General features: G+C 37.2%; 1 long non-coding RNA gene across 1 annotated transcript; it reads left to right on the top strand.

The window, feature by feature from the left end:
- Positions 1-905: 905 nt before the first annotated feature.
- On the top strand, positions 906-22,372 carry LOC123606189. Its single transcript, XR_006716165.1, has 3 exons — positions 906-929; positions 14,462-14,466; positions 22,263-22,372. It is a non-coding gene; the product is annotated as an uncharacterized LOC123606189 (long non-coding RNA).
- The last annotated feature ends 265 nt before the right edge of the window (positions 22,373-22,637 follow it).

Raw genomic sequence — 22,637 nt, 5'->3', positions numbered from 1 at the left:
TATGCCCCACCTTCAACATAGCTGGGAAGGAAATCCACAGAAAAGTGGGGAGATCAGTTGTTCTTTGAAAAGGGTCTTTGTACCTGTGTTTACACCTGATGCTAGATCCAACAGGTAGGGAAAATGGAAGATTCACATAGTTTGGAGACGTGAAATGATAGGAGGTCTGTGTTCTACTTCCTGTCTTGCCCTAGGAGGCAATTCCCATGGAATGCTTCTTGTTTTACCATGGCATGGAAATGGAGCATAGACAGAGGCATATGGATACCTGGTTTGGGGGGGCTACATTCCATACAAATGACATTTGACATTTGACAGAATGCACACACACACACACACACACACACACACACAAATGACATTGAGAGACTGATGACCTAAAGGACTCTTGTGATCTTCCCAATAGACAGCAGCAGTTACAAGATAATGGAACTAGAGACAGGTAGGGGTGGATGGGCAGAGTGGCTTCTGTGATGACAGCATGAATAAATATACGTCGACCTCCAAGGACTGATGGGGCTGTTTACCTTGGGAAACTATAGAGGCAGTATATTGTAGTGACTGAGTTCAGTATTGGGAGCCCATTCTAGCTGTAGCATGTTAGGCAAGTAACTTAATCTTTTGTACCTCAGATTCCTTTGGTCTAAAATCTAAGGAAAATTAGACAAATTGATACATAATAAAATGTGCAGAACGGTATCTGGCATAGAGACTTTAGATATAGAAACAAATATTACTGATGACCCAAAATGACATGGCCACTTAGGATAGAGGATCACTGCTACCTCCAGAAGCCTTGTTACAACCTCAGTTTCTCAACTCATGCTATGACATTGTATAGACTCTCAGAAATGGACTCTGACTGGGGCGCCTGGGTGGCTTGGTTGGTTGGGTGGCCGACTTCAGCTCAGGTCATGATCTCGCGGTTTGTGAGTTTGAGCCCCGTATCGGGCTCTGTGCTAACAGCTCAGAGCCTGGAGCACGCTTCAGATTCTGCGTCTCCCTCTCTCTCTCTTTGCTTCTCCCTTGTTCATGCTCTGTCTCTCTCTCTTAAAGATGAATAAACATTAAAAAAATTAAAAAAAAATTAAAAAAAAACAAAGAAAAGACATTGACTCTGATCTCTGAGGGAAAGGAAGAAGCAAGGGGATGGGAAAATCCAAACATACTGTGTTCATCCAGAGTTGATTCGGATTAATACAGTCTCTCTTTTAGAGAGATTAAGATGATTTATAGAAAGGTAGTCATATTATTTAATAAGTTTGGGTTAATAAAATGTGCAATGGTAGAAGATTTGATCTTCTAGGTAGTGACAAAACTCAAAAGCAATACAAAATGGTTCCAAATGTGGTCTACAGGCTTAGAGAAGATTGGTCAATACACGGTGAAAATCATGATCTATGCATTGCTGCTGGGGCCTCGGCCCGTGTGACTGACCTCAGTCACTCAGATTCCGGCCTCGTTTCCTCTCTCCCAGGATCCCAAAACTTGAACAGAATAGCACTTTTATCAGAAATTACATCAACAGGATAAACTTGTTTGGTCAGACAGATACAGCTTATCTCAAACCCTCAAGCATATAGAAATATTCTTATTAAACAGAAAAATCCAAGGGCTCATAGGTTACCTCTTAGGAGCTGGTCAAAGTCTAGTTCTGCTTTGAATATTCAAAAGTTTGAGCAACTGAGATCTGTTGAGTCAACAATTTCCTGTCCACTTCTGAATCTACAAATATATTTATATCTACATCATTGGTTCTTTCTTCCTTATACTGCAGTGGAAGCTATGCCTCTTGAGTTAATTTTCCACTTAATTATTTTGCTTTTACTTTGTCACAGAATATACTAGCATGTTCAAATGTTATCAATACATGTGCAACTGTAACAGCGTCCCTGAGCATCAGAGCCAGAAACTGCATTGATGTTTATATATTGGTTAAGAACAAGATGTAAAGGTCAATGACTTTTCTATTTACCTTCAAACAAATTAAAAGAAAATTTCCGTGTTACTAAGATCATGATATTATTGATACACAGCTTTTCATAAAATCATCTATTCTTTATTGATAAGAGCAATAAAATATTAGATACATAATTTGGCTGGACTTTTATATAATTGCTTCCATAGTTTAAAATCACAAACATGCGCCAAAACCTAATATCAAACCCATACTAATGGAATGTTCTAGAATAGCTTTAAATATTTAAGATAATATTATAAAAAGAAAACGGTGAGTTAAGCATTAAAAAGATTTTTAAAAATACTTGACAACTTTATTTTCCAGTTAAACAATATAAATGATGGTCCCAAGGTCATGACACACTATTTTACATGATGAATTATAACAGCTCTATTTTTGACACATGCCAAATATTACAAGTGTCTTCCTTCCTCCCTTTCTTTCTTTCTTTCTTTCTTTCTTTCTCTCTTTTTCTTTCTTTCTTTTCATTTCTGAGAAAGAGAGAGAGCAGGGAAGAAAGGCAGAGAGGGAGTTTCCCAAGCAGGCTCCAGGATCAGTGCAGAGCCCGATGCAGGGCTTGATCCTATGATCCTGGGATCATGACCTGAGCCAAAATCAAGAGTCATCAAGAGTCAGACACTCAATCGAGTGAGCCACCCAGGAGACCCAAATACAATATTTAAAAGTTTTTATTAATCTGGGGGACCTGGGTGGCTCAGTTGGGGTTAAGCATCTGACTCTTGATTTTGGCTTAGGTCAAGACCCCACAGTTTTGTGAGTTCAAACCCTGCCTTGGGCTTTGTGCTGACAGTGCAAAGCCTTCTTGGAATTCTCTCTCTCTCTCTCTCTGCCCTTCCCTCACTTATGCTGTCTCTGTCTCTCTCAAAATAAATAAATAAACAAAAAAAGTTTGTATTAATCTGTACATTTTGCTAGCATTAAAAACATTTTGTACTTTTCGACTTAACATTCACCCATGCCATATATTTATTATGTGTTCATTTAGCTAATATATATATTTTATGAATAGCTTGTAGTTTTTAGAATTTTTTTCAAATGTTTTTTTGTAATTTCTTTCTAAACTTGTTTTCACTGCTACCGTTTTTCATTTTTCCCCATCAGAATTCTTCTAATCTTGCTTGCTCTCATAAATATGACTTTTAGGTCTCATTTTTTCTCCAACTTTCTTGAGTCTATTATGTACTCAGTCTCACTGTCAGCACCTCCTTTCATAAGAAAAACACTTTTTTTTTTAATTCTTAAAGCTATATTCCCTTAAGTTAAAGTTTTGTAAAAGTGGAGACTAAGAGATAGTAACATTGACAGCCCGCGTTGACAATAATTAATATTTTGTGATGTGTCGACACAATAAGTTGTCTTGTTCAGCCAGTTATTCTGCCACGTTTAATTCTTCTTATTCTGCCACATTTAATTAAGTAATACCTAATTTTCTGATTTTAAATCTCAAATTTAATTCTGTACGGAGACTCGGGAAATTTTTTTTTTCTTTCTGTTTTTCAGATACTTTCTCCTTTTATATTTATTGCTGAAAGAAGACTTTGGTTGTTCAGTAGATGTCACTAGAAGGCTGCTGTACTGTCATTTTGTGCTCTTATCATAACAAAGCCGATCAACAGATAGATATTTCCAATTGCTTTAATATTAAGAATATTTGGATGTCGCAACTTTCACTGAACATAGAAGAATAGACTTTAAATAAAAATAATTATTTAAGATAATGAGATACGTATTATTTGTCCATTTTCATATGGTATATTTTTAGATGGCACTGAATATGTATTAACATATGGCAAGTTCCTGTTAAACTATCGTACAGACTCAGGTTGATGAATCAAACTTAAATGGTGAGAGGAGATCTGATGGCTTGTTCTCTGTTGTTATATATGTAAAGGTTTGGTATGAAAGAAAGCCGTGTGGCTATATTCACTATTTCTCTGCTCTTGTCATAAGAAAGGAACATGTCTTTATATTGTAAATTCTGTTTAAGAACAAGAAGCTTATGCAAAGAGCAAGTTGACGCCATGGCCCTTTTCCTTCAGAAAATTCCTTTCAGACTTTAATTTTTACACTGTGACCTCCATTCTTTAATCACCATTGTCTAAGGTTTCCATAAATCTCTCAGTCAATGAGTATCTTCCGTGTGATCCCAGTCCTTCTACTTTTAGCAACATTGAAACACACGTTCACTTTTGGGAACGTTCCTTCCCATGCTTCTTGAAATGGCTCCCCAGTCAAGACATTCTCAATACCTGATTTCTTCCTTTATTATTATTAGCTTTAGTCTCTCTCTCCCTTTTTTTTTAAATATGAAATTTATTGTCAAATTGGTTTCCATACAACACCCAGTGCTCATCCCACAGGTGCCCTCCTCCGTGCCCATCACCCACTCTCCCTCCCTCCCACCCACCATCAACCCTCAGTTTGTTCTCAGTTTTTAAGAGTCTCTTATGTTTTGGTTCCTTCCTTTTTTTTTTTTTTTTTTTAATCTAGTTCCTACAGGGTGAGTTTAAATTGAAATGATTTACTGCCCAATGCAAATATTCTTTGTCTGATATCTCTTCTGGGCAACTTTACCCCATGATTCAAGGCTCCTTCCATCCTGACACAATCGCTCTCCACAACTGGCCCCAAACTCGCCAGTGTCGGGAAGGGAAAAGAGGGAAGGTGGGTCAGATAGTGAACCCTCTTGACCATCTCCCTTGTGACATCCTTTCACATTTGATTGGTCAGAAAATATCAAACACCTCCAAGTGAAGTAAGAGAGCCAAGAAATGCAATAAGACTTACGGTTTTCCTCTTCATGACTTCTATACCGCCATGTTATAAAATATGCATTCAAAAAGCAATGCTCAGCTTTCCTCACCGCACTTTAAAAGCTATCCACTGTGCTATCGAAATTTTGTACAAAAATCATAGATTTTATACTACCATTTGTAAGATGTTAAGATTTAAACATTAGCTTCAGAATGTTAAAAAATAATGGTAATTATCAAAATGCAATATTCCAGAGATATAATGTTAAAATATATTAATGTAAATGATTCTTATGTATTGATATCTTTTATAAAATACAGAGTGAACTTACACTGAAGTCAATTTCTCTGGTAGGCTGAGAAGTAGTTTTTGGTTAGAAATGGGATAATATGGTGGCAATTTATGTCTATTATGATAATCATGCCGATTTTGCCGGGGCACAATTTTGTCAGCAATTACTTCTTAAGCAATATTTTTCCAAGTCATTCAGCTTCCCCTTGGCCACACCGAGACCAATTTTACTTCATGTTTACTTCTAAAATTTTATATACTTTTGTCTCCTTTGTAGATTATTAGTACATGTACTGGAATTTGACTGTAATGTTTACTTCATTAAAAAGTAGGTTAAATTTGTTATATTAGAAGCCAAAATATATAAAGTAATGCTTAGTATCATTTAAAATAAATTAATTTGATAGTTATATCAATTGTGTAATTTTGAAATTCTATGTTATCTTGATAGAACAAGAATAGAATGCTGGAAGTAAAATATAAATTCATGGAAATTATTTAACTCCAAATATATTTTAATTTTTTTATGTTTATTTACTTAAAAAATTAATATGAAATTTATTGTCAAACAAGGTGCCCTCCTCAATGCCCATCACCCACTTATTTACTTTTGAGAGAGAGAGAGAGAGAGAGAGAGAGAGAACATGAGCAGGGCAGGGGCAGAGAGGGAGACAGAATCTGAAGCAGGCTCTAGGCTCTAGCTGTCAGCACAGAGCCCGATACGGGGCTCAAAGTCACAAACCGTGAGATCATGACCCGAGCTGAAGTTGGATGCTTGACTCACTGAGGCATCCAGGTGCCCCCCAAATATATTTTAAAATATGCAGTCCTATGCATCTATTTAAGATGCTTGACTATGCATGTATATGTGCATAACTAAAAAACAGCAACTAACTAACTAACCTAAGGTAGTCGGTTTCCCAGATAATTAAGTAGCAGAAGCCATTCTTATTGTTTTATCTTTGTGTGTGTGTGTGTGTGTGTGTGTGTGTGTGTGTCTTTGTCAGCAATAGTGTCAAGACATTGCTTAGCGCACTCTATGTGCCATAAAAGAAACTGGCAAAAATTTCTCAAGTTTCTTACCCCTAGTTCAGGAACACAAAACAATTTATAAACTATTATCTCTATGATGAGAAATGAAATGAAGTGTTTGTTCTGTCTGGCTTTTAGCTGATTGTAGCTTAAGTGTATATTATATTGCTGATGTTGAACAGAAGACACTTTCTGTAACTGCTCTCACTTGGATAGTCTCCAAAAAAGGATGCAAATATTTCCCAAGAGTATTCCAGGAGGCAGAAGAAAAATGTACAGGAAAACAAGGAAAACACAATATTTAAGGCATGTGATTTTCTCTCTTGTCCACGACTCCTCTGTCCCCAGGATACTGCACTGATCTGGTCCTGGCAATGGAGTAGCGATTGCCAGGCTCTCCTGACCTCTTGTTGCCATGCAGCTGGTAAGACGGTGCTGAGCTGTGTTGTCTCTTTGAGGCAGTGAGACCTTCCTTTGGTTCATGGTACAGATATGTGTTCTTTTGAAATGGATGTAGCCAGAGTACAGAAAATGAGCTCTTTTGACCACAGTCACAAACTCTAAGTTTATGTATAAAGAGTACTTTTGAAGTTTCTCTCTCCATAATATTTGCACAGATATAGACATAAGAGATATGCGGTGAAGATATGTATTTGATAGTAAAGGAATTGTTTAAAAACTGGTGTGATCCTTACACATTTTCATATTTGCTTTTCATACAAACTTGCTGAGTTGGGCAACTTAGTTATGCCTATTCGATTGACGAAAAGAACGAAGATCAGATCCCCAAGACCACAGAATTTATAAGTGAGAGAAATGGTCAGTTACTTCTGTGCCATATACTTTTGGACTGAAGGGGATTCGGTGGTGTTACTTTCTATTCTGTGAACACACTGGGAAACCCCAGGGTTTCCTGTGCACTTAGGAAAAGCATTGTATCTCTGGGGTATGTCCATTCATGACTAATCACTCACGGGGTGGGGGGGGGTGGGCAAATTTGAAACCTGATGGATAGCACTGAGTTTTATATCCTTTTCTCTAAAGCAAAACACAAGGAGAAACTTGAAAAGTTATAACACTCCAGTGTCACTTCTGAGATTACCTCTTCCAGAGGCAAACATATCTGTAATGTACAAAAAACACAGTAGTGTCATCCAGAGGGAGTTGTTTTAGATCACTGAAGCTAGTAAAAACATTTGACTTTGTACATCTACATACTTTTTTATATTTGGGATGACCACATTCAAACTTTGGGTTTAATTAAAAATAAATGGTTGTAATAAATGTAATCTAAAAATTCATCTATTATATTGCCTATTCAACCTGTGTTTAAAATATACATATACAGTATATATTATGTTTATTAAATGAACTAATAAATATTTTTCAGCCATTTTATTGAATTTTAGAGATCAGAAGACAGCATTAGACATATAATCAGTGATCTTTTATCTTCTAAGGTGTTTTTTTACTTAATATTACTTTACATATCTTATGTTTCTAGTTGCATTTCAGTAAAGAAGGAATTAATATTATGTGTACTCTTCAACAGAGATTAATAATAATAGATGATTGTGGGCAGTGTCTGTTGGTTTTGAGTTATCAGATCCTTAGAAAATGCTAGAGACTCAGGAGACGAATTTGTGGTCGTTGTGTGTCCATATCCTTGAAGTGTTCATCCACTTTGAACCGGAGGGCAGAGAGAGAAAAAGAAAGTTTATGGAGCATTTTCTTGCCTCTTGGTCTCATGGGATGTGAATTTATCTACCATGTATTTATTTGCTTGTCCAGATAAATTGTAGTTCCAAGAAATTTGTTATGTTTGTATTTTTAAAAGCATACAAGGTCAGGTTATCTGATTTTGGTATATATCTTTAGAAGTGCATCCAGGCCACCAAATATGCCAGAAATCCAGTCATCAACATTAGTCATAGTATCTAATGAAGTGAAAGAAACTTCTGCAGGGGGTCAGGAACTCAAGCAGGAGAAATGCTCCTGTTAACAGAGACTTGTTAGCAAAGTGACTCAGTTGTCTGTAGGTGTATCCAATTGAACCAACTCCCACCCCCCAAAAGATAGAATACATAATCCTTTATTTCTGTTTTCATAATATTCAGACATTAACTACTGATGTGATATCCTGGCTCTATTATAAATTATTATAAAACATATATACTCTTTAAGCATCGGAACTTATATAATTACTGTCCTCTCTAAGAAGAATCCATGAATTTAGTCATTGAAATTAAAAAAAAAAAATGCTTATATAGTCCACTTTGACAAAATACTGAAAGAACAGTTCTATGTATGGGTGATATAAATGCCTAAGGTCTTTTTTAGCAGAAAGATACAGGTTTCATTCATTAGGGGAAACTTGATTGAGCACGACGAAATCAAAATAATGACACAAAGGGGGTCCTGGTTGGCTCAATAAGCTGAGCATCTGATTCTTGATTTCAGTTCAGGTCATGATCTCAGGGTCGTGGGATCGAGCCCTGAATTGGGCTCCCCACTGAGCATGGAGGCTGCTTAAGATTCTCTCCCTCTCTCTTTCTCTGTCTCTCCCACCACCCCTCGCCTCTCCTCTCTGTCTCTTTCTAAGATAATAATAAAAAAAGAATAATGACATCTAACTCAATGCTTCTTAAGTGATGTTAACTTGAGTTATTCATGAAAACTACATGGAATATTGGTCAAAAGGCAAATTCCTAGTTCTGAGACAATCTTATTGAATCGAATACTTTAGAATGGATGGAGATTTGAAATCTGAATATAAAAGAATGTGTCCCATATAATTCTTATTTATTTATTTATTTATTTATTTATTTATTTATTTATCTTAAGGTTATTTATATATTTTGAGAGAGAGAATGAGAGCACAACTGTGAGCAGAGGAGAGGCACAGAGAGAGGGAGAGAGAGAATTCCAAGCAGGCTCCCCCTGGCAGCTCAAAGCCCAACAGGGGGCTCAATCTCATGAACCCTGAAATCATGACCTGAGCTGAAACCAAGAGTCATATGCTTAACTGACTGAGCCACACAGGTGCCCAATCCCATATCTATATCTATATCTATATCTATATCTATATCTATATCTATATCTGTATCTGTATCTGTATCTGTATCTGTATCTGTATCTATATCTATATATCTATATATCTATATATCTATATATCTATATATCTATATATATCTCCCTCTCTTTCTTCCTCTTCCCCACTGTGCTCATTCTCCCTCTCAAAATAAATAAATGAACTTAAAATATGTATATTGGGGAAGGATCCACCCTGTCAGCACAGAGCCTAATGTGGAGCTTGAACTTATGAACCCAAGATCATGACCTGAGCAGAAATCAAGAGTCCAGCGTTTAGCCAACTGAGCCACCCAGGCGATCCCCATATAATTCTTATTAATATTAAAGCTTAAGAACCTTTAACTCCTAGTGTCTAATATGGCTATAAAATATTAAATGAGATATTGGGAAAATGTTTTGTCTGTATTATAGCATACATGTGAGATATATGTATATGTAGGTTTTAAATCAAGTCAAAATAAATATAATTGAACTAAAATATAAAAATTAATCATTTTAGATCTGATATAATAATATATATAAAATTATGCTTGCTATGAAATTAGTTAAGGTAAGGCTAAATTATAATTTTAGAGACGGCTATTTCAAATTTGAATTATTTGGCAAATTATCTCAGAGTCTATATCAAAGACTGATTTAATCCTTATGAGCTAGGTTTTAATAAATATTTGTTGAATAAATGGATAGGACAGAACTGGGCATACTTTGTACTATACCATGTTAAGCCTAAAATACTTTCACGTATTTCTATAAAATTTAATTACACGTGCTGTAGCCTATTCTATAGCAAATTTTGTCGCTGTTGGTAGTGTCTATCATTCGAGTTTGTATTAGGAGGACTATTGTTTAACATCTCCTAGTGAATTAGTATAGGGTGCGCAGTGAATCTGTGATAGAGAATATTACATTTCCTCTATTGAATTTTTGGGTTTAAAGGGCTTCATTTTTACCTGGGCAAGTGTCTCTAACTTCCAAATGAAGTGCTTTGGGGGGACTGCTAGGGTTTGTCAGAAGGCTGAGATAGCCGCTGGTGTGGTAAGGCTTTGATGACTGAAGTAATGCTCATAAGCCTCAAAGACGGGTGAGTACGCTGACTGTGAATTGCGTTCATGTGCCTGCCCACAGGGGAAAATACAGAAATACCATCAGATTCGAGAAGGGTCAGATCCGAATGGTTATAGTTGATTTTGGGAGCAGGAGCCAGCACTCTGAGACTTTTCTAGAAGAGTGTGTGTTAAGCCCTGGGCCGATTGTTTTCACAGACCAGTGTTCTTATCTGTGGTGCAATTTAAAGAGGAATGAGTATACTTGTCTGCACAGATCCTCCAAAAATTTTTCAAAGTCAGTAACCTGTGGCTCCAAGAGCTGACATTGAAAGACAAAGCATTTAAGAAATTATGTTACAGTGCTGAGTTCAAAAAGAAAAACATACTTTGAGTTCCTTCTGTACTAGCATCATTATTTTCAAACTATTTTGCAGGCCATTTATCTACCTGGGCACCAGATTGCTCAAATAATTATAATTCATAATGTGGCCACAGGGTCTTTTAATCTTTTAATTGACTACCCTAGGAATTACACGTACATCAAAGGGTAACATTACAGGGAATAATAATGCATCTTAACATAGAGATTGCATTTTAAAAGATTGTGTTTTCCCCCCCTTGGTGCTTTCTCATTCTGACATCTGAAATTGCTTTTCTCAAATCCGTCGAAGAGTTCACATACAACATAGTTAAATGAGTTTCCCAGCATTTGAGGAAATGATGAAGTTCCGTCTGCAATAAGTTATATAACTTTAAAGAAAAAAAAAATACAGCCAAGAGTCCCATGTTTCATAGTTTTGCTTGAGAATTTTTTAAAGTTTAATCTCAAAAGGTTCCATTTAAATGAAAATAGAGTTAAAAAAAGATTTTTCTCTTGGCTTTTATTCTGTGAACATGTGAAATCATAAAGAAAATTGGAAGCTTCGAGAATTACTACCTGGATATAGTGCTTTACACTACCTTCTTTAGCTTCCATTTTTTTTTTTTTTCGCCCCAGAAAAACCACTTGGTGCAGCTAAATAATCAAGCTGTTCCTGCTTTTCATGACCTTTCTAAAGAGTAAAAAAAAATAATGCAACTCTTCTACAAATTCGGGTTCTCTAAAATAGTTAATCCGGAGATGAATTTTGTTAACTAAATCCCAAGATTTTAAATCTTAACCTGTCGGAAACAATTTTCATAGAACTAACGAAGGAAAATCTAGGTGTCTGTATTTGGTTCAACAACCGTAAGAAGATACAATATGATTGTCAGTCTACTTTTCAGCTTTACACAAGATAGCTACACAGTCCTTACACAAGATAGCTATAGACTTCTGAACTCCAAGGGGTTGATATTTTTGTTGCATTTTGTTGCCTTCTTCTTCAGCAGGTGGTCCTTGAATTTCACCAAGGAATCCTGACCCCTTGTCATGGTATTAACTTCAATAGAAAAGTAATCGTTTCTTCAAATATTTATGTAAGATTTAAGATTATAGACAGGAACATGTTATATGTAACTGCTTTTGTATTTACCTTGATGAGAATAGCATTTATTTTACAGACTAAAACCTATGATTTATGACAGAAACTTCCTCGCCAAAAACACATACCCATCTATCTGAATTCATTCAACACAGTATCCATGGTTATGCAAATTTCACTGCAGACCTAATCAAAGCTTGTGATCAACACTGGCAAAGAAGACGAAATATTTTACAATCTGGATGCAGCCATTGTTGTCGAGTGAAAGTTTTAATTTGTCTTTTGATTAGAATTTTACAATTAGAATAGCAATATCAGAAACAAACATCTACATGTTTGCCTGAAGTGAAGAATAAAATTTGGTTTATTTATTTTGCCCCTTAGCTTGTTGTTACATAAAATTTCAAAAATTATTGATATAAAAATGTTAGGAGATTAGAGAGAAAACATAACAACTCCATTTCCAAGTCACTGACTCTTCAGTTCAAAGCATCAGCTTTGAGGTTTATCCAAGGATTATAGCCTTTGACTTGTCTTTGAAGAAACTGTAGTGAAGTACAGTGTAGAAAACTTCATCAGTATCAGTAGTGAAGCTTGACGGGTGAGAATCTAGAATGTGTAATACTTAACGACCTAACGTAAAATGATTAATTATTCTGTAACACTTATATGTGGTAGATTCACGATGCCATGCTTTTGTTGAACCTCCAAACTTCCTAACACAAAAGGTGAAACTTAACCTATGCAAATTAAAAAAAAAAAAAATCAACTAGGAGGTCTGGGGAATCCGGGCGTGAAATACAACCTGTGACAAAGTCCTCACCTGGGTTACAAATGTGACATGACCCTATGGAAGGAGCTAAAGGGAAAAAAAAAAAAGTGCTGACAAAAATAACTACTGGTTATAGGCTACTGAACAAATATTACCTGTTCTCATTCTTCTCTTTCCCATGCTTATTTTAATCTCTGTTATTTAGTGGATACGTATCAAGTGTCTCTTGAATGAATGTTGAATACGACCAATCAGGTATTTGTTAAAAAGTCCTCATCAAGTGAACCTTTAAATGGTACTCTACTGGCATGGCATAAAGAATCCGGCCAATTTGCCCCCAGGCATGACATTCTCAGTGAGTGATTTTCAGCATTTTGGTGAGTAGGAGTAGAGGGGCAAAGGAGATATCTGTCTTGGTTCTCATGTTGAGAGTAAAGAACTCAATGTCTCACGACTAAATATAAGGTAAACTGCAGGGTTTTGGGGACACATCTTTTCTTGTGTTAAGAAGGTTAGGTTCTATTGCCAGATTTTTAGTGGTTTTATCACGGATGGAAGTTGAATTTTACCAAATGTTCTTCTGACATGCCTTGTAATTTTGGTTGCTGTTGTTGAGAGCCAGACATGTTCTATGGGGTACTAGATACTAAGGGAATAGTGCTTTCATAATAGAATTGACGTTAATCTCTGCATGGGTTGCCCTGATTATTTGCTGTGCCCATGGTCTCCACAGGCATCAAATGTCTATAGGGACTTTGTTTCCTTGTCTTTTTGACATTAGGGATCCCCTTTGTGCTTCTCCGCCAAGACAGTCTGTCACTGCTCTTCTGGCTGTAATTCGCTGTTGTTCTGAAGCCTTATTGGCATGGTCATAAGACGTGGGGAAGGGAAATTAATCTCTAATCTTTTGATTGGTTCTCAGTTTTTGGCGTGCATGGTAGCCTTGTGTCTTGGAGTTGTGACCTTCACAAATGTGTCTGTCCCTCCTTCAGTAGTAGAACTTTTCTGCCACACCACCTGATTCCTTCCCTGGCTGTGGCACATGTATTTCGATTCTTTCCATCTGGGTCCTTGGAGCCTTTTCCTCTGTGGTTACGTTCTTTCTTCTTCTTTTAATTGAGACGAGAAGGCTGAACAGGGCTGGAGTGTGGCTGGAAACGTAGTATTTCTTGTGTGCCAGCCAGAATGGGACATTCCTGGTGGCCTCTGATGATGACCTTCCTGAGATTAAATTAAACCCTAGGTCCATGGAAGAAAGGTCTCGGTGAACTTCACAATGGCTGCTCTTTCTATCCCTCTGTTGGAGTCATAGCAGTTAACCTTTCTCTTCACATTGAGAAGCTGAGAATACCTGGTGTTAAAGCCTGTGAAAGCCTCTGGAGAAGGAAGAGTACGACTGTTGCCCTAGAAGACTGTCCTGGTTGTGAACACTTGGTTTCCAGAAGTTCATGAACATCTCTATGCTAATGTTCCGACTGGCTCCCAGCATCCTGTCACTTCTGCATTAGGTAAGCCAAGCTTAGGTCCTTGTGTCTACCTGGAGATAACTTCTCTCTAGATTTCAGGGAGATGACTTTCTCTGCAACTTCTGTTCTTGGGTGGGTCTAAGAAAATAATGGCTTTTCTGTTTGTCCGGCTGTTGTTGTCATTGCTGTGGTAAGGCAGGAATGCTGCATTCAGAGTTCTGTGTGTTGGAAGGGAAACCAGAAATCGTACCAATCCTCATGGCTGTTCTTACATGTTCTTTTATGAATTTCATTTACTTAATATGACAAAGTATTTAATGCCCCTCTGCAAAATATTGACTACTACTTACACCTTACATTCTGGACAGCTTACTTCGTTAATAAAATTCTTATTTAACATTGATTTTTTTTTTTTTTTACAATTTGTGCCATATTAGTATAGTTAGCATATTCTGTGTAATTGGCAAAATAGAAAATGGAGCAGTTAGTCTAAGACACTTTGGATGCCTCCCTTGGGAATTGTTACCTCCTGTTATTCAGATAACTGAAAATTGAATCATGAGAGGAGGTCTTGTGAACCTCTAAAACTTGATTTTACTTTATCCACACGAAGACAGAGGTTATGTTATGGCTTATAACAATGACGACAAAAATAATACAACAGGACAGTACACATACCTTAGAATTATTTTAAAATTTCAAAAGATAGAGAAATTATGGTTGCAAAGGTTACAGGGAAGCCAGAAGTAAATTATTGGTGACAGAAGTATAGATCAGCAAGTTTGCAAAAGCATAAATCTGTAAGGTGAGACAAATGCCTACTAGTAATTATAAAATGAAATTTTACGTAAAATAAAACTATTTCCATGACTCAGGCTTTAGGAACACAAAGGTATGATTTATTGTCCCGGTGTGGCAGAAAGCTGGAGTGAAAAAATGTTCTCCATGGGCTGACGGCTGGTTGAGATGGGCTTCCAAAGGCAGGAAAGCGAGGGTATTGTCCCAAGTTATTCACATTTAAGATGTTCACGATTTGACAACTGGGACTTTTTTGTTATGTGTCCGGTTTGAGAATCATGAGTGAATGCAGGCGCTGTGAGAGGACTCGTAGTTTTAAAATGACATCCTTGTGTGAACCACCATATGAGCCTTTAAAATAAGTCTTGGGCGCCTGGGTGGCTCAGTCGGTTAAGCATCCGACTTCAGCTCAGGTCACGATCTCGCGGTCCGTGAGTTCGAGCCCCGCGTCGGGCTCTGGGCTGATGGCTCAGAGCCTGGAGCCTGCTTCCGATTCTGTGTCTCCCTCTCTCTCTGCCCCTCCCCCGTTCATGCTCTGTCTTTCTCTGTCTCAAAAATAAATAAAACATTAAAAAAAATTAAAAAAAATAAAAAATAAAAAAATAAAATAAGTCTGAAGCTGCCTTGAGTGGCAGTTGCTATAGGCAACAACATTCTCAGTCTCTGCTCTGGGTTTTATATACTTCATAAAAAAGGGCTAATGTGTATTGGCCACAGGATGACCAAGCGTCCCAGTTTCCCTGTGACCGAGAAGTTTCCTCCTCAGGAGTCTTCCAGTGATGAAAACAGTAATATCACAAGCAACGGGCACAGTTGGTCACCTTACCTGTCACTTACCGCACCCTGGGTATCATTACGTCTCCTCCCACATCAAACCCCCGTAAGGCCCATGTGCAGGTTCCAGGAGATTGTAATCCACAAAATTTGCATCTCTGGGCCTGCATTCTTTCTCACACCTGCACGTGACTCTGCAGTCCTTGCAATTTGGGTTCTGAATTAGGGGGAAGAACATGACGCTTGTTTGTGTCAGCGGCCAGGGCTCTCCCCATTCCATTTGTCTTGTAGATACAAAACCCAGGAAGCAAACTAAGTGGTGAGGGCAAAACAGACACGGGAGAAAGTCTAGGGGAACATCTACTGATACAGATAAACAGTGTTTCTCACGAGTAGGGGTCCCTGGGAAACAGCGGCTGAGGTGGTCAGGGAATTGCCTGGGAACGAATACCTGTGTATGGGAAAGTAAGGGGACAGGTGAGGGGTCTGGGAGAGGGTGGGCTACCCTGTGGTGACAGCCAAAAGAGCCCAGCTGACCTCACAGGTACTTTGAGGCCGACATAGCCTTCACTATTGGTCTACGATAGAGCGAGTCAGGACACTGGTCGTCGGTGAAACCAGATTCATGCTTGTATGGGACCTGTACATGCAGCATATGACTACTCAGTCACTGGACACAGACTGCCCAGGAGGTAGCTACAAGAGGGGAAATAAATTAGGGCTATTTGATGAAGAGAACTGAGCCTCCTCACTAGGGAGACCAACTTCCCTTAAACCGGTGAAGTTGCAAAGATTTCAATTATCAAAGATGATACCGGGTCGGTAGAGTGCTTTTGGTATCCCTATGTCCAAGGAAGATGCTTGATTCTTTAAACAGGTCAGTGAATGATGGATTAACACATTACTGGGCTTTTGCATCTCTGAAATTTTCGCTTCTGCACAAAACTCACGTCTCTAGTAAGGTGTGTTCTCAAGCCAGAAATTCCACTGAAAGCCTGAATCAATTTGCCGTGTGCGGGGCCCATGCTCTGCAGTGACGCTTCCTGGATCCTCGGGTTTGAAGCTGACTTCATGATCAAAGTGTTCAAATTCCAAACATCTTCAAAGGAGCCGGCAGGACTCTGGCTTTGAGTGGCTTGGTCATCCACATCCAGTCACACTCTGCGGGCTCTGTCCCCGAGTCCTGAGCTTTCGGAGCGGTGGCTGTGTTAAAGTTGTTAAATGTGAGAGCAATTTCTAACCTAACACACACACACACAAAGTGAAAATGTATACTACAGATTTTGGTCACATTCACCTACCAGTCTAGGTTCGTGAAAACAAAGGTTATCACTGGTGGGCAAAATATATAACGTTGCTAAACGCCAGGACGTGTGGCCCCTCCCAGCATACTTTACTATGTATATTCACTCTTTGAAACATTCATGTCGTTTTTAACCAAGGGCTTTATAATTACCTAGTGGTACCCTGTGGAATGGAATAATGGTCTTGTATTAATTGTGGTCAAAATTCACTGCTTCATGAGACAGAATGATAGACATGTCATTGCATACACACGCCAATGCGATGACTTATTTCAGAATAATTTCTGGCCTTTAAACAGAGTTGATATGTATTGCAGTATAGGATAGAGTTTATGAACTATTCCATCTCTAAATCAAGGTACAGCCAAGAGCAGGTTTGTTTGTCTGTTTTGGTATGGAACAATTGAACAATTTAGCCTTCATCAAAGTCAATATAAGAAATGCATTATGTATTTTTAAGGCTCATTTTGGTTTGTTTTGTTCAACTTTATAAAAAAGCAACTTCCTAGCTTATCAACGATTACTTTCTTTGTGCTTTATACTTATATCCTCTGGAAATACAGCTCTCCTTTACTTTTTTTTTTTTTTTTTTTAATATTCAGCATTTAACAAGTGGCAAAATGTGACTAAGTACTACACATTTGTTAATGAAAATTGTGACTTTTATTTTTCTACCTGTCTAGTTTCCTTGTTTCAAGCAAATTTTATAAATTTGGATTTATAAGCGGATAAAAGAATTTCGGAGCCCTTAGAGAAACCCTTTAACTGCCATTGAAATCATTGAATAAACACTGGCATATAGAGTTGAAAGCAAGCTTGATAGGGCAATTTATCAGAGGCATTTATAGAGAACCCTATTTATTTCCTAAACATTTCCACGGTAAATTTGTAAAGCAATCTGGCAGGTTTTTACTCTTAACTTTCCTCTTGATTCAAATAGTCCATTGATTTGCATAAATTGTAATGCAATAAATGTATTAAATCAATGGCATTTGTAGCCAAAACATTATTTCTGTAATGGTCTTTCATTCAGTTTTAATTGACCTTTTATGATTTTTTAAAACAAATTTTTAATTATTTTTGACAGAGAGACAGAGTGCAAGCAGGGGAGGGGCAGAGAGAGAGGGAGACACAGAATCCAAAGCAGGCTTCAGGCTCTGAGCTGTCAGCACAGAGCACGACGCGGGGCTCAAACCTATGGACCCCGAGATCATGAGCTGAGCCAAAGTCAGACGCTTAACAGATTGAGCCACCCAGGCGTGCTCTGACCTTGTATGATTTTGAAAACTTTATGCTTTTTCATAAAATGTGTTTCATTTTTGATGGATAAGGAGTAAGTACTTAACAAAATTTTCTTCATTCTTTATGAAAATAAGGACAACTTTGACACGAGCTATGTGTTATTCTCTCTCTCTCTCTCTCTCTCTTGTTATCTATCTTTCTATATCTATCTATCTAAAACCTATTTATATGTCAAGAGTATTTCATTTGGTCAGAGTGGTAGTAGAGGTATTTTTATGTTAAATTTTCACATTATTATAATAGTTTTTGTGCTTCATTCCATGTTGTTTTAGGATGGACAGAGAAGCAGCTTATACTGTGTTTTAAAAATATAGAGCATGTTCAATTCTGAACCTGAATGACTTTGACTAATCGCCATATTCTTATTTAGTTTGCCTAATTACTACTTGGCAAGAAATCTAAGGTTTGTATCTCCACGCTGGGAAATATGTTGAAATATTTTGTTTGCTGCAGAAGGTTTAGGGACTTTGGGTTAAATGTATATTTTAGTCGTACAAGTATCATTTGAAAGAACAAGTATCATTACGTTACTCCAAATCCCTACTTTGGGTATACATTGTATTTTCTTCTTAAAACCACAAATCACTTTCACATGTATCATTTCATTTGCTGTCGGATTGTCTTGAATTGAATCCTTTTGTATAATATTCCCTCTGGACCTGCATAAAAGCTTTCTCTATGTTCTTGTTTTATTGAGCAGAAACATGCATATTCTTCTTTTACTGTAGAAATTACAATTGAAAAGTCTACTTCCTCATATCAATTCTCACCTTTTGCGGGTTTTGTGATATATTCCTCATTATAGTAATACTCACTAAAAACAACTTAGAAAAGACTAATTTCTCTTTGATCTTTAAAAAATAACATTTAGTGGCTATTTACATTCTGAAATATCTTTATCGACTCTTCATCATCGCAGGGCTGATTTTTTTTTTCAGAATAAAAATGCAACACTTGTTTATAGATTTTCCCCGATAAAACTCTTTTCCTAATGGATTAGCTATTTCTATTTTAAAAATATTGTAGCCTCCTTTTATGAACCTTTTATTTTTTTTTAAGAAAAATGTGGATTATAGTGACTTTTGAGAGTGGGTACAGATGGTAATAGGTACACATGATTGAGACTTAGGCCACTGTTCTTGTCTAATGCACACCTGAGAGCTTTAGTGCATTAATCAGATTGGAAACATCTTTCCTTCCCCCCCCCCCCCCACCTGGATTAAGGTTATTTAGCCCAGATTCTCCCTAGGGTCTTTTAGAGAGCAAATAGCTTCATATAAACTACACATAAATTAATATGATTACACTTGAAATTAATGTGGTCTGTGTCAATTATGCTTAAGAAAAAAGAATTTAAATATACAAAGCAGAATAATGGAAATTAGACATCAGAATTCTAATCTTTGTAACCTTGTCTGATAGTCTGTGTTTATATTTAGTAAAACAACTTCTACGCAGTGTAAAAAGAATGAAGGCCATGTAGCTTGTAATATGCAACGTTACTTCTAGAGTGGCTCTCAGGACATTGAAATGCTGAAAATTGTAACTCCCGATGATGCTATAATGACATGTTCTGAGTATTTTACAGATGCATAGCCTGGAGTAAAACCTTTTTATTTTGCTAGAATCTTATAGCTGGGAGACACAGTGAATGATGCAGATATAAAATTAAAATAATCTTAATCTACAAAAAATCAGATATTGTGTACTTGGAACTAGGTTAAAAGTGTAGCACCAACTTTATAGGAAAAATATATATATATATATACATTACAAAGTTTTCTACCAAATGAACTCCTAAGAATATTCTCTTTACACAGATGTGAAAGGAGGGTTTCATGGTATCTGTAATACATTTACTCATTCCTCTTCTGCATTTGCAGACAACTTGAAACAATTCATTACCAACCTGGTTATCTTTTGATCATAAGAGACTGATTTTGTGGTCTAGATGCCCAATGTTATCCCCCCCCCACCTTTTTTTAAGGTTAGTCATTTTACTTATCTAGGTTTTTACTGTCACGGAATGATTTTCCTAAATATATAGTGTTCATTCCGAATATGGGAGATCAACTATATTTTTTAAGAAAGTTATTTTCACTGTCGACATCACCATTTGATATTTCCCCTTGCGCCAGTTTTCTTCTGTGGTGGTTGATTTTCTGTGCCCTTCTCTTATATCCTTTCTTTCCTCTTAAATCTGTTTAATCTCAGCTCCGTCGTGTTGTATTCGTTTAGTATTTTTTTCACAATCGGTTTTTTTTCTTCTCTTTCTAAATCTTTTCTACTGAATCCTAGTTCTTTCCCTTTGTCAGTTTCCCTTTTGTGTTCTCATTTGCATGTAATTATTCATAATTACGTTTCTCTCATTGTGATTATACTGTTCTTCACAGCTTCTGTTGTGCTCTCGATTACTTTTAGTTTGTTTTGAAATACTGTATTTTTGGTTTTCATGTTTTTTGAACATATCTTTCTATTCTCTTCATATTCATTAGGCTGTTGTTCACCTAATTATTATTATTATTATTATTATTTTTAATCTTTGGGTCAGCTTGAGTCGCACCTTACTGGTATCTCTTCTTTGAACACAATGACTTTTCTACGCATTTACAAGGAGGTTTCTGTGTAGGTGACTGAAGGGGGTGGGCCACATTAAACTTTCTAGCTTCATGATTCTAAGGTTCTTTACTTTGCTGTCACCAAAAAGTTTTTTTTTTTTTTTTCTAAGAATCTTCCCAGAGAAGATGGGTGGCTCAGTCAGTTAAGTGTCTGACTTTGGCTCAGGTCATGAGTTCGAGCCCTGTGTGGGGCTCTGTACTGACAGCTGAGAGGGTGGAGCCTACTTCAGATTCTATATTTCCCTCTCTCCCCTACTTGTGTCCTGTCCTTCTCTCTCTCTCTCAAATATAAATCAACATTAAAAAAAAAATAAAAGTAAAAAAAAATCTTCTCTTACCTTTGCTGTTGGTCTTCCTGTCCATAATTCTGGTTCTCCTTGTAGAAGCTTCTCCTCCTTGTTGATCTATGGTTTGGAACAGCACATGAGCTGTTTGCTTTCCTGAGCTCTTTCCTCCTAAGCTAGGCCAGCACCAGTGGCCCTTCTTTACCCGACTCTTCCCAGTTTTAGCTCTTGACCTCAACCCATCCACTAAGATGAAAACTTCTCCCTTTGTTAGGGACTTTAGGGTCCCCTGGGTCTCAGGATGATCTGTGATTTCATCCCACAGAGTTGTTTATATCATGTCTTCATGGTTTCCAAGAGTGGCCTGGCTTCCTAGATTTTGAGGTTTACGAGATTTTGTCACTTTCTTTTTTTGTGGATATTATTTTGAGGTTTTCTTTTTTTCTTTTTTTCCCCTAGTCTTTATAGTTGCTTAGTTGTTTTGTTGTCTTCTGAGGGATTTGCCGAGATTGAAAAACTATGTTGACATTGCAAACTTGTCCTCACTCACCTATCCACCCATTCTATGACTTCGTCCCTAACAGGGATTTTAGCCAATATCCAGCAATGTAAAGAATTTTTTAGAGGGAGGAAATGTCTTATGGCTTACATACAGATACATATAGAGATGTCAAAGACCTAGTCATGTATGTCTTTATTTCCAGTGTCCTGTCCAAAAGTTCTTTACATGAGCTAACTCTGAACACTATTTTTTTTCTCACTTTCATGTCTCTTTACCTCAATCTGATGGAAGCCACCTTGAAGAGATTGAAAAACAATAGATGAGAAGTTTCCCCCTAAATCTGGACTTTATCCTAAGACACATTATTTACCCAAAAATTTTTTCTAGTTTTTGCTGTCACAGTGTTCTGAAATCCAATCCCTCACTGTTTAGGATCTAAAAGCATCCAGTTTTTCCAGTCCTAAAAATGCCCACATTTCTGGATAATTTATTTCCTTTTATTTACACCAAACAAACAGCAAATTATTTCTGGAATCACCTACTCTTGCAATTATTGTCGTCTAGGCCACTGCGGGAAAGAGTTGCTATGACAAAATATTGGCTACTCTACAGAAGAATCATCGCAAGTTTTAAACCTGGGAAATAAGTTACCTTATTAGTCCTCACTGTTTAAGATTTTTTATTTTTATTTAAAAAAATTTGATAGCAGCAGGGGCGCCTGGGTGGCTCAATCAGTTTAGCATCTGACCTCGGCTCAGGTCATGATTTCTATGGTGTGTGAGTGCATGCCCCGCGTCAGGTTGTGTGCTGACGACAGCTCAGAGCCTGGAGCCTGCTTCGGATTCTGTGTCTCCCTCTCTCTCTGCCCCTCCCTGCTCATGCTCTGTCTCTCTCAAATAAATAAATGTTAAAAAATTTTTTTAAAAAATTGATAGCTGCATCTCTGCTCAAGATACCTCTTTCTGTCCTGGACAGAAGTAAGTAGGAAGAAACAAGTCTCACCAGAAATATCAATGGCTTAATAAAATAAAGGTGTATGTCTCACTTGGCTTGCTGTGTGATGCGGGACAGTCAGTTCTTTCCACACTTCTCCTCTAAGCACTGGCTCTGAGATCTGAATTCCTTCCGTTGTGTATACACCTGTGCCCACTATAACA

The sequence above is a fragment of the Leopardus geoffroyi genome, chromosome A1, assembly GCF_018350155.1.
Source record: "Leopardus geoffroyi isolate Oge1 chromosome A1, O.geoffroyi_Oge1_pat1.0, whole genome shotgun sequence".
Lineage (NCBI taxonomy): Eukaryota > Metazoa > Chordata > Mammalia > Carnivora > Felidae > Leopardus > Leopardus geoffroyi.
The sequence above is the reverse complement of the archived record's forward strand: the minus strand, read 5'-3'. Positions and strand labels throughout refer to the sequence as shown.